Below are 13,715 nucleotides of genomic sequence, written 5' to 3'. Positions count from 1 at the left end.
AACAAAGTAGTGCCAAGCGTGCGCCTGTGTCATAAGTAAAGGGCCGGCTGGCTTGACCGTTAAGGGTGCTGTAACCCCCGAAAGTACACTCCAGTCCAAACCAAAAAAAATATTATTTTCTGTGTTTGTGAATTGTGTGCGCAGTAGTCGCACGTGCATCAACAAAGTAGTGCCAAGCGTGCGCCTGTGTCATAAGTAAAGGGCCGGCTGGCTTGACCGTTAAAGGGTGCTGTAACCCCCAAAGTACACTCCAGTCCAAACCAAAAAAAAAATTATTTTCTGTGTTTGTGAATTGTGTGCGCAGTAGCCGCACGTGCATCAACAAAGTAGTGCCAAGCGTGCGCCTGTGTCATAAGTAAAGGGCCGGCTGGCTTGACCGTTAAGGGTGCTGTAACCCCCGAAAGTACACTCCAGTCCAAACCAAAAAAAAAATTATTTTCTGTGTTTGTGAATTGTGTGCGCAGTAGCCGCACGTGCATCAACAAAGTAGTGCCAAGCGTGCGCCTGTGTCATAAGTAAAGGGCCGGCTGGCTTGACCGTTAAAGGGTGCTGTAACCCCCGAAAGTACACTCCAGTCCTAACCAAAAAAAAATTATTTTCTGTGTTTGTGAATTGTGTGCGCAGTAGCCGCACGTGCATCAACAAAGTAGTGCCAAGAGTGCGCCTGTGTCATAAGTAAAGGGCCGGCTGGCTTGACCGTTAAGGGTGCTGTAACCCCCGAAAGTACACTCCAGTCCAAACCAAAAAAAAAATTATTTTCTGTGTTTGTGAATTGTGTGCGCAGTAGCCGCACGTGCATCAACAAAGTAGTGCCAAGCGTGCGCCTGTGTCATAAGTAAAGGGCCGGCTGGCTTGACCGTTAAGGGTGCTGTAACCCCCGAAAGTACACTCCAGTCCAAACCAAAAAAAAAATTATTTTCTGTGTTTGTGAATTGTGTGCGCAGTAGCCGCACGTGCATCAACAAAGTAGTGCCAAGCGTGCGCCTGTGTCATAAGTAAAGGGCCGGCTGGCTTGACCGTTAAAGGGTGCTGTAACCCCCGAAAGTACACTCCAGTCCTAACCAAAAAAAAATTATTTTCTGTGTTTGTGAATTGTGTGCGCAGTAGCCGCACGTGCATCAACAAAGTAGTGCCAAGAGTGCGCCTGTGTCATAAGTAAAGGGCCGGCTGGCTTGACCGTTAAGGGTGCTGTAACCCCCGAAAGTACACTCCAGTCCAAACCAAAAAAAAAATTATTTCTGTGTTTGTGAATTGTGTGCGCAGTAGCCGCACGTGCATCAACAAAGTAGTGCCAAGCGTGCGCCTGTGTCATAAGTAAAGGGCCGGCTGGCTTGACCGTTAAGGGTGCTGTAACCCCCGAAAGTACACTCCAGTCCAAACCAAAAAAAAAATTATTTTCTGTGTTTGTGAATTGTGTGCGCAGTAGCCGCACGTGCATCAACAAAGTAGTGCCAAGCGTGCGCCTGTGTCATAAGTAAAGGGCCGGCTGGCTTGACCGTTAAGGGTGCTGTAACCCCCGAAAGTACACTCCAGTCCAAACCAAAAAAAAAATTATTTTCTGTGTTTGTGAATTGTGTGCGCAGTAGCCGCACGTGCATCAACAAAGTAGTGCCAAGCGTGCGCCTGTGTCATAAGTAAAGGGCCGGCTGGCTTGACCGTTAAAGGGTGCTGTAACCCCCAAAGTACACTCCAGTCCAAACCAAAAAAAAATTATTTTCTGTGTTTGTGAATTGCGTGCGCAGTAGCCGCACGTGCATCAACAAAGTAGTGCCAAGCGTGCGCCTGTGTCATAAGTAAAGGGCCGGCTGGCTTGACCGTTAAAGGGTGCTGTAACCCCTGAAAGTACACTCCAGTCCAAACCAAAAAAAAATTATTTTCTGTGTTTGTGAATTGTGTGCGCAGTAGCCGCACGTGCATCAACAAAGTAGTGCCAAGCGTGCGCCTGTGTCATAAGTAAAGGGCCGGCTGGCTTGACCGTTAAAGGGTGCTGTAACCCCCGAAAGTACACTCAAGTCCAAAGCCAAACCAAAAAAAAATTATTTTCTGTGTTTGTGAATTGTGTGCGCAGTAGCCGCACGTGCATCAACAAAGTAGTGCCAAGAGTGCGCCTGTGTCATAAGTAAAGGGCCGGCTGGCTTGACCGTTAAGGGTGCTGTAACCCCCGAAAGTACACTCCAGTCCAAACCAAAAAAAAAATTATTTTCTGTGTTTGTGAATTGTGTGCGCAGTAGCCGCACATGCATCAACAAAGTAGTGCCAAGCGTGCGCCTGTGTCATAAGTAAAGGGCCGGCTGGCTTGACCGTTAAGGGTGCTGTAACCCCCGAAAGTACACTCCAGTCCAAACCAAAAAAAAAATTATTTTCTGTGTTTGTGAATTGTGTGCGCAGTAGCCGCACGTGCATCAACAAAGTAGTGCCAAGCGTGCGCCTGTGTCATAAGTAAAGGGCCGGCTGGCTTGACCGTTAAGGGTGCTGTAACCCCCGAAAGTACACTCCAGTCCAAACCAAAAAAAAAATTATTTTCTGTGTTTGTGAATTGTGTGCGCAGTAGCCGCACGTGCATCAACAAAGTAGTGCCAAGCGTGCGCCTGTGTCATAAGTAAAGGGCCGGCTGGCTTGACCGTTAAAGGGTGCTGTAACCCCCAAAGTACACTCCAGTCCAAACCAAAAAAAAATTATTTTCTGTGTTTGTGAATTGTGTGCGCAGTAGCCGCACGTGCATCAACAAAGTAGTGCCAAGCGTGCGCCTGTGTCATAAGTAAAGGGCCGGCTGGCTTGACCGTTAAAGGGTGCTGTAGCCCCTGAAAGTACACTCCAGTCCAAACCAAAAAAAAATTATTTTCTGTGTTTGTGAATTGTGTGCGCAGTAGCCGCACGTGCATCAACAAAGTAGTGCCAAGCGTGCGCCTGTGTCATAAGTAAAGGGCCGGCTGGCTTGACCGTTAAAGGGTGCTGTAACCCCCGAAAGTACACTCCAGTCCAAAGCCAAACCAAAAAAAAATTATTTTCTGTGTTTGTGAATTGTGTGCGCAGTAGCCGCACGTGCATCAACAAAGTAGTGCCAAGAGTGCGCCTGTGTCATAAGTAAAGGGCCGGCTGGCTTGACCGTTAAAGGGTGCTGTAACCCACAAAGTACACTCCAGTCCGAACCAAAAAAAAATTTATTTTCTGTGTTTAGCCGCACGTATATATCAAATCGATATAACATAAATGGAGGACCAAACTTTCTCCGATAAAAATAAAATAGAGAAAGATCAAGAACCACTTCCTCCTAGTGCTGAAGCTGCTGCCACTAGTCATGACATAGACGATAACATGCCATCAACGTCGTCTGCCAAGGCCGATGCCCAATGTCATAGTAGAGGGCACATACAATCCCAAATGGCAAAGTTCAGGAAAATGACCTTGAAAAAGACATTTAAATCAGCTGAAGAGAAACGTAAACTTGCCAATATGCCATTTACGACACGGAGTGGCAAGGAACGGCTAAGGTCGATCCCTAGTATGTTCATGACTAGTGGTTCAGCTTCACATGACGATGGAAGCCCTCCTCCCACTAAAAAAATCAAAAGAGTTAAGCTGGCAAAAGCACAGCGAAGAACTGTGCTTTCTAAGAAGATATCACAAATCCCCAAAGAGAGTCCAAGTGTGGTGGTGGTTGCGATGCCTGACCTTCCCAGCACTGGACGGGAAGAGGTGGCTCTTTCCACCATTTGCACGCCCCCTGCAAGTGCTGAAAGGAGCACCCACAGTCCACTTGCTGATATGCAAATTGAAGATGTCACTGTTGAAGTACAACAGGATGAGGATACTGGTGTAGCTGGCGCTGAGGAGGAAGTTGGCGAGGAGGATTCTGATGGTGATGTGGTTTGTTTAAATCAGGCTCCGGGGGAGACAGTTGTTGTCCGTGGGATGAAAAAGCCCATCACGGTCATGCCTGGGCAGAAGACCAAACATTCCACCTCTTTGGTCTGGCAATATTTCTATCCAAATCCGGACAACAACTGTCTTGCCATATGTACCATATGTAAAGGTGAAATAAGTAGGGGTAGGGACGTCAACCACCTAGGAACATCCTCCCTTATACGGCACCTGCAGCGCGTTCATAAAAAGTTACTGTCAAGTTCAGAAACTTTGGCTCAGACCGTAAGCAGTCCAGGGACACCTAAATCCCGTTGTCCTGTTGTATCCAAGCGCCTGCAAACCACACCGTCAACTCCCTCCTCGTCAATTTCCTCCTTAGTCAGGATCGGAAGTAGTCCTGCAGGCCATATCACTGGCATGACTGACTCTCCTATCCGGGATTCCTCCGGAGGATCCTGCATTGCTACGCCTACTGCTGCCGCTGCTGCTGTTGCTGCTGCTGCTGGGAGTCGTTCATCATCCCAGAGAGGAAGTAGGAACACCACTACTTTTACTAAACAATTGACCCTCCAACAGTCCTTAGCGAGGAGGATGAAGTACGACAGCAGTCATCCTGAAGCAAAACGTATAACTGAGGCCTTGACTGCTATGTTGGTGTTAGACGTGCGTCCGGTATCCGCCATTAGTGCAGTGGGATTTAGACAATTGATGGAGGTAGTGTGTCCCCGGTTCCAAATCCCGTCTAGATTCCACTTCACTAGGCAGGCGATACCGAGACTGTACAGAAACGTCAGAAAAAGTGTCCTCAGTGTCCTGAAAAATGCCGTTGTACACAATGTCCACTTAACCACGGACATGTGGACAAGTGGAACAGGGCAGACTAAGGACTATATGACTGTGACAGCCCACTGGGTAGATGTATCACCTTACGCAGCAACAGCAGCAGCGTCACCAGTAGCAGCATCTCAGAAACGCCAGCTCGTTACAAGGCAGGCTACGCTGTGTATCACCGGTTTCAGTAAGAGGCACACCGCCGACAACCTCTTAGAGAAACTGAGGGAAATCATCGCCCAGTGGCTTACCCCACTTAGACTCTCCTGGGGATTTGTGATATCTGACAACGCCACCAATATTGTGCGGGCATTACATCTGGGCAAATTCCAGCACGTCCCATGTTTTGCTCACACAATAAACTTGGTGGTGCAGAATTTTCTGAAAAGCGACAGGGGCGTGCAGGAGACGCTTTGGGTGGCCCGAAAAATTTCTGGCCACTTTCGCCATTCAGCGACTGCGTGCCGAAGACTGGAGCGCCAGCAAACACTCTTGAACCTGCCCCGCCATCACCTGAAGCAAGAGGTTGTGACGCGGTGGAACTCAACCCTCTATATACTTCAGAGGATGGAGGAGCAGCAAAAGGCCATACAAGCCTATACATCCACCTATGACATAGGCAAAGGAGGGGGTATGCACCTGACTCAAGCGCAGTGGAGAATGATTTCCGTGTTGTGCAAGGTTCTTCAGCCCTTCGAACTTGCCACACGTGAAGTCAGTTCAGACACTGCCAGCTTGAGTCAGGTCATTCCCCTCATCAGGCTTTTGCAGAAGCAGCTGGAGAAAGTGAAGGAGGAGCTAAGACGGAGCGATTCCGCTCGGCATGTGGGACTTGTGGATGAAGCCCTTCATTCGCTTTGCCAGGATTCCAGGGTGGTCAATCTGTTGAAATCAGACCACTACATTTTGGCCACCGTGCTCGATCCTAGGTTTAAAGCCTATGTGGTGTCTCTCTTTCCGGCCGACACAAGCCTGCAGAGGTGCAAAGACCTGCTGGTGAACACACTGTCAGCTGAAGCGGAACGTGACACGTCAACGGCTCCTTCTTCATTTTCTCCCGCAACTGGGGCTGCCAGGAAAAAACTTAGGTATCCTAAGCAACCCGCTGGCGGTGATGCAGGGCAGGCAGGACCAAGTTTGGACATCTGGTCCGGACTGAAGGACCTGGCAACAATTTCTGACATGTCTACTGTCACTGCATATGATACTGTCACCATTGACAGAATGGTGGAGGATTACATCGGTGACAGCATCCAAGTAGGCATGTCAGACAGTCCATACCTGTACTGGCAGGAAAAAGAGGCAATTTGGAGGCCCCTGTACAAACTGGCTCTATTTTACCTGAGTTGCCCCCCCTCCAGTGTGTACTCCGAAAGAGTGTTTAGTGCAGCCGGGAACCTTGTCAGCGAAAGGCGTAGGAGGTTGCTTCCACAGAATGTGGAGAAGATGATGTTCATCAAAATGAATTATCAGCTCTTCCAGGGAGACCAGCCTCCAGAAGGTACAGAGGGACCTGTGGTGGTGGATTCAAGTGGGGACGAGTTAATACTTTGTGAGGATGAGGATGTACACACTGAAGAGGGTGAGGAATCGGTGGATGAGGAGGATGAGGATGACATCTTGCCTCCGTAGAGCCAGTTTGTGCAGGGACACATTAATTGCCAGCTTGTTTTGTGGGGGCCCAAACGAACCAATCATTTCAGCCACAGTTGTGTGGCAGACCCTGGCGCTGAAATGATTGATTTGTTAAAGTGTGCATGTCCTGTTTATACAACATAAGGGTGGGTGGGAGGGCCCAAGGACAATTCCATCTTGCACCTCTTTTTTTCTTTGCATTATGTACAGTTTGGGGCCTAGTTTTTCTAACTGCCATCCTGCCTGCCACTGCAGTGTCACTCCTAGATGGGTCACGTGTTTGTGCCGCCCACTCGTGTCGCTTAGCATAGTCATCCAGCTACCTCGGTGCAACCTTTTGGACATAAAAACACTATTGTGAGGTGTGAGGTGTTCAGAATAGACTGGAAATGAGTGGAAATTAAGGTTATTGAGGTTAATAATAGCATAGGAGCAGAAAAACCTACAAATTCTGTGATTTTAGCTGTTTTTATGCTTTTTTTCAAAAAAATACAGATCCAAAACACAAAACCCAGAACCCAAAACACGGAAGGGTGGTTTTGGCAAAACCAATCCAGATCCAAAACACGAAGAAAGATCCAGATCCAAAACCAAAACACAAAACACGAAAAGTGGCCGGTGCACACCCCTAATATATATATATATATATATATATATAAATACTGTATATCTATATATATATAGGTCCTAAGGAAAATATTGTTTTGACAATGAAACATTGACATTGCTTGGAGTCATTTGACTGTTTTTTTGAAAGCCCTGAGTGCTGCATCTCTCTGTATGTATTTACTTTCTGCAAGGCTTCATTTATGATGAGTCCATTGGGATGAAGTAACTGCATTCAGATATTTACTGTTTCCATTTACATATCATTACTCAGTAACATATTAATCATTCACCTCTATAGTATCGCTTCTTCCCCCTCACTGCTATAGTAAGACATTACCCTCCCTCACCTGTGTATTAACACATTCCACTCCATCGCCTATGTAGTGTCCCCATTATCCTTGCTCACCTCTGTAGTAACACATTTCTTTTCCTTGGCCATGTTGTATCAAATTCAACATTCCCCTTCCTCACCTGTGTAGAAATACAATAATTCCCTCACACTTCTAGTAACACATTACCCTCACTCATACCAATAGTACTCTATTCTCCTTCCTTACCTCTGTAGAAACACTTTCCCCTCCCTCAGCTCTGCAGTAACATATTACCCCTGCTTGACCCTATAGTAACACATTCCACTCCCTCATCTTTGTAGTGACACACTACCCCTGATCACTCTTGTAATAACATATCCCCCTTCCTCACCCATGTTGTAACACATTCCCTGCTCTCAATCCATAATAACACATTTCATATTCCCCACCCTCACCTATGTAGTAAAACATTCCCCTCCCTCATCTTTTTAGCTACACATTCCCCTTACTCAACTATAAAGAAACACATTCCCCTCTCACTGCTGTTTTAACACATGTTCCTCTCTTACATCTGTAGAATCACAAATTCCCTTACTATAGCTGTGTATTAACACATTCCATTCCCTCACTGTTAAAATAAGGGAGCCACACCAACTACCAGTGATATTTGACAGGACTTGGGGTGACAGTTCATTTTTGAATATCGAACTGTGCTGCACCCATGATGAGTTAGTCAGTCAGCACACTGCATAGCAAGAAGAAACAGTTTAGCCTATCCTCCTCCTTGGGAATTAAAGTTCAAAATAATCCCTTCTTACATCATGGAAGACATACACTTGTGGATTTTTATGTTTCTAGGTTCAGGATCAGAGGTTTGGTATGAGCATTGATGAGTCAGTGTGAGTCAGGACATTTGACATAATATATATATATATATATATATATATATATATATAATCTAGGGTAGGTCCAGCACTCCCAACAACGGACAATAACTTTGGAGGTGCCTTCACAAAAATAGGATAAGGTAATGCAAAGGTGCGGCACTCTCTTCAAATAAAGACAAGACAACTATGCCAATTTAAATCAACATTTCAGTACCAGTGTGTACTATCTTCAGGAAGATAGTTCACACTGGTACTGAAACGTTGACTTAAATTGGCATAGTTGTCTTGTCTTCTTTTGAAGAGGGTGCCACACCTTTGCATTACCATATATATATCTATATATATAGATATATATATATATATATATATATATATATATATATAAATGCAGTGTCTGTTAAAAAACAGCAACAGGCGGCACTCCACGGACTTTGTAATGAAGAAAAGTGACTTTATTCGCCAACGTTTCAAGACCTGTGTGGTCTTGTCATCAGGGTGTGAATAAACACCCTGATGACAAGACCGCACAGGTCTTGAAACGTTGGCGAATAAAGTCACTTTTCTTCATTAACAAAGTCCGTGGAGTGCCACCTGTTGCTGTTTTTTAACAGACACCGCATTTCTACATTGTTCCAAGGAAGGCACCCCGGCATTACCACATTGGAATATTGAGTGCCCCTCTACATGTTCTATAATATATATATATATATATATATATATATATAAATAAAACACACACACACACACACACACACATATATATATATATATATATATATAAATCCAGTATAGCCTGCACAACTGCAGCCAACGTCAACCCAAAGGGGTGCACCTCAATGTAACCACATGGAGCATCCAGGCTCCATACAAATGTAGAAAAAAGAAGTAGCGAGGGCACTCACCATTATTTAGCAAAATAAAGTTCTGTTTATTCACATACCACCAGTATCTTATAGCTGTAAAGTCCAACATTTTGGTCCCCATATGAGACCTTTGTCAAGGTGCATCCATAACAGTATGTTATTCAAGCCATAAGGAAAGTTTAACAACAAACACCACAAAAGACAACATATATAACACACATAATGCTTACCAGGTTGAAGGCCAATCGATCACTGTGAGACTGCACACGCTGCGCTGACACGCATGCCCTCGTGGCCATGCCCACTAGCACAAACCAACTCCAAGCCTCATTTTGGAGCACCAATAATATGGCAGCAAACTTCTGTGACATCATACTACAAAGTCACATGGGATAGGGCTGTACTATACAGCATCTGCACATGTATATCAATGTAAGTTAAACCACAACACGAAGTTTCTAGGCAACACAACGCCATGCGAAGTGTGGAACATCAATTGCCTGTCATCAATTTTCAATTGGCCATAGTAATGCCACTCTGCTTGATCATTTACTAAGGACTCACATAATTGATATGGCACTCCCTATAGATAAGCAAAATATAAGAACACATACATAATCATATAAAGACAGAAATTAAAAGATTTGTTATATATCAGCAATCCCTAAAAAAGTAGTGAGTGCCCTCGCTACTTCTTTTATATATATATATATATATATATATATATATATATATATATATCCATATCCATCCACAGTTCAATGCTCCAATAGGGGCTCAAGCAGAGATGAGGCCAGCACTCTTTCTCAAAAAAATCATGTTTAATGATAGTCTATATAGATACAATGCATGGCAGCATGTGTGGCAATCACTTCAGCATATCATACATTACTTGAACCAAATGAATCAGCATAACTGGGGTCCCAAGTCATTCCCAGTGCCTTATCCCAAAAGCTGTTTCAGTTAGTACCGTCGTCAGGGAAAAAGTCAAACTTGAAGTACATATGCAGCCTATAAGTACCCACATTAATTAAACACAATTCCGCTCACCTGTCAGGTCAGCAACAGTGAACTCCCATCGTAGCCGCCAGACCAGCATGCAGTCGTGGTACACATGGTCCATCGCTGATGACGTTAGCCGGTCACACCAGCCCACCATCATCAGCCTCCACGTGACCAAACAAACGCACCACCAGACCAGTGCACACGAGGCATCCCCTCCACGAATCACAGGCCCACGTGTGTGCATCATCACAGCAGACAGCCACCAATCAAATCAGTAGCAACTGCATGACTAAGCAACCACACCGCTAGCCAAGTATCTATGTCAGGGCATACTATCACCATGATGACCCGAGTGTAAACATACTCTATACAAAAACAGCGTATTATAGACACCACTTATTCTATAACTATCCATAAATAACTACACTGTCTGTCTATCCACTGCATCCCAGTGCATTAAGAAACATGGTATCCCAAAATAGCCCAACCAAGGAAAGGCTATATAGGGACCCAGGTCACACAATGCACAAGTAGGGTCAATACAATACATAACATCAATACACAAATGTAGTCATGTGTCAATAGAAAATAGACATACAGACATATAACATTAAACACATGTGAAAGAGAACATAAATATTCTTAAGCAAAAGACAATGCCAAAATTCTACCCACAAAGCAGGTCCATATATGCAAACACAGTGCCAAACAACCATTATAAATATATATATATATATAAAAGTAGAAGTATATGACTGTTTTTTATTTGTTAGATTTATTTATTTATTTTACTTACAACTAAGATTATATTTTTAGAGCAGAAGGTGCTCCTTAACCCTATATATTGTCTAAAATTTATTTGGTGGATTGCCGACCACCACAATCTTGTTGATAGAGCTGACACCCACAAATTATGGGAAGTGCGTTTCACTATTTAAAATTTGGTATAAATACTACCACCAAAACACAAAGTCCATACAGTAGGTGTACGGGAACCTATTTGGTGCTGAAATAATCCATCATTAATATATATATATATATATATATAAATATATATATATATTAGAGATGAGCGGCTCCAGTTCTCTGGGAAACTGACCCACCCAAATGTTGGGGATACAGGGCAAATAATGACATATCTCAAAATCTCCCTGCCTGCCCTGGATCCTTCTTCAAGGCAAAACCTTGCAATCCCACTGTCAGATGGCGAGGTTTTGCATCGAGCGGGCATAACTCTTCCTGGCTGAGAGAGCCGTCTGTCATGGCTCTCAGCCAATCAGCAATAAATCCATTGAATATGTGCACAGGAAGTAGGAAGATGCTATCCATCCCCCTTGCCTGACACCACCGGCACCTCCTGCTGCTGACTCCACTAGCACCACCTGCTGCTGACCCCCACTGGCAGCATCCAATGCTGCCAAAACCCCACTGCCGACATTGCTGGCATCCTTGCACTGCTGACAACATCAGGACCCCCACACTAAGGACACTGCTAGTATCCCTGCTCTGCTGACACAGCAGGCACCCAGCACTGAGGGCCCTGCCAGCACCCCTGCACTCCCCACATACTAAGGACACCATCAGCATCCCCACACTGCCTGCACTGCCACACTGAGGAAACCACCAGCACCCCTGCACTGATGACAATGTCAGCACACTTACACTGTTGACCCCCGCTGTCAGCACCTTTGCACTGATGCCCCATGTACTGAGGACACCATCAGCGACTCCACACTGCCAAAAATGGCACCACTCCTAAACTGAGGACACCACCGGCAACCCTGTACTGCCGACACTATCAGCACACATGCAATAAGGACACCTCTGGCACCCCCGCTTTGCCAACACCACCAGCACCCTGTACTATGGACACTGCCAGCACCCCTGCACTACTGCCCCAAGTATTGAGGATGCCATCAGCAACCACACACCTCCACTACTGCCACACCAAGGGCATCCCCGCACATTCGACACTGCTTTTACTGAGGACACTGCTGGAACCCTGCTCTGTAAACACTGCTGGCACTATGCACTCAGGACACTGCCAGGACCCCCACTCTGCTAACACCACCACACTACCAACACTGCTGGTATTTCTGCATTGAGAACACCACTGGCACTCTTGCATTAAGAACACTTCCAGCACCCCACACTGCCGACACTGCTGTCACAATAAGTACAATATAGGTGTATCCAACCTGCACTGTATAACACACTGTATCCATGTCAGAAGCTGAACTGCCACATGTTAATGCCATTCACAGCTATTGCTAGCTGGATGCAACCTCTACAGCCCTAACTGTGTGGAGTTTGTATACTCTCCCTGTGTGTCACAGCTGCCGACACTTGAGACTCCTGGGAGGAAGCAGGCCTACTAGGTTCACATAAGCAATAATGAGTAAAGGAGAAAACCCCAAAATAAATTGTCTTTAACACAGAATAGCTAGTATGGTAGGGAACCCCGAGTCCAGTATGAGGCTAACACCTCAGGATGGTATAGAGGAGCTTCACCAGGGTGGAACCCTGTAGTGGTGGAGATCCGGAGCAGAGTGAGCCCTGTGATGCGGTGAAAGACAGAGCAGGGTTGAGCCCTGTGATACTGTGAGATTGAAGCAGGGTTGAGCCCTGTGATGCAGTGAAGATGGAGCAGGGTTGAGCCCTTTGATGCGATGGGGTCGGAGCAGGATTGAGCCCTGTAATTCGATGAAGTCAGAGCAGGGTTGAGCCCTGTGATGTGGTGAGGTTCTGGAACAGGGTTGAGCCCTGCGGTGTAACTAGAATCCAGAGCGGGGTTGAGCCCTGCGATGCAATGAAGGTTGAAGCAGGGTTGAGCCCTGTGATGCAGTGAGGTCGGAGCAGGGTTGAGCCCTATGATGCGATGAGGTCGGAGCAGAGTTGAGCCCTGTGATGCGGTGAGGTTCTGGAACAGTGTTGAGCCCTGTGGTGTAACTAGAATCTGGAGTGGGGTTGAGCCCCGCAATGCAATGAAGGTTGAAGCAGGGTTGAGCCCTGTGAAGCGGTGTGGTTCCGGAACAGGGTTGACCCTGCGGTGTGACTAGAAACCGGAACAGGATTGAGCCCCGCGATGCGGTGATGATAACAGTAACGATGCAGTTGATAACTGTAATGAAGATGGATTCGATGTCCACTGGAGTGAGAGGCAACAGGTAAAGTAAATAGTGCAGTAAAAGGTGAAACCATAGCAGTGGAGCAGAAAGCAATACTCAGGCAATGGCTATGCTGAGCTCTGTAGTGTGGCTGGTAACTGGCATCAGAAGTTAAGCTGGAACATGAGCGGAGATAAAGCAAAGTCCATAGCAAGACACAGGCACAGCAGGGATCTGGCAGGAGTCCAAGAAAGACCTGAAAGTAACGTTGCACAAACACTGAGACACTTTTAGTAACAGGCTTTATACTAAAGGTCTGTGATCCATAGGAAGTTCAGAACATGTGACCCAAATGGAATCAGGTTTGAAGTAATGAGCAAACTATGAATCCCACAACCTGACAACACCTTGGAAACAGATGATCACTTTAACTCTCTATCCCCTGTATGTGAAGAATGCCAGCAAGCAGGATAGCTCCTCCAACGACCACAAAGGAACTTTGGAAAAAGTAATCTATCTTTATGTACTGAAATAGTCGCGTCCTGACACTGTGCTTGCGTGGCTTTCCTCCAGATGCTCCGGTTTCCTCCCACACTCCAAAAA

The sequence above is a fragment of the Taudactylus pleione genome, unplaced genomic scaffold (genome assembly GCF_031769625.1).
Source record: "Taudactylus pleione unplaced genomic scaffold, aTauple2 ptg000061l, whole genome shotgun sequence".
NCBI lineage: Eukaryota > Metazoa > Chordata > Amphibia > Anura > Myobatrachidae > Taudactylus > Taudactylus pleione.
This window is presented reverse-complemented; position numbering follows the sequence as displayed.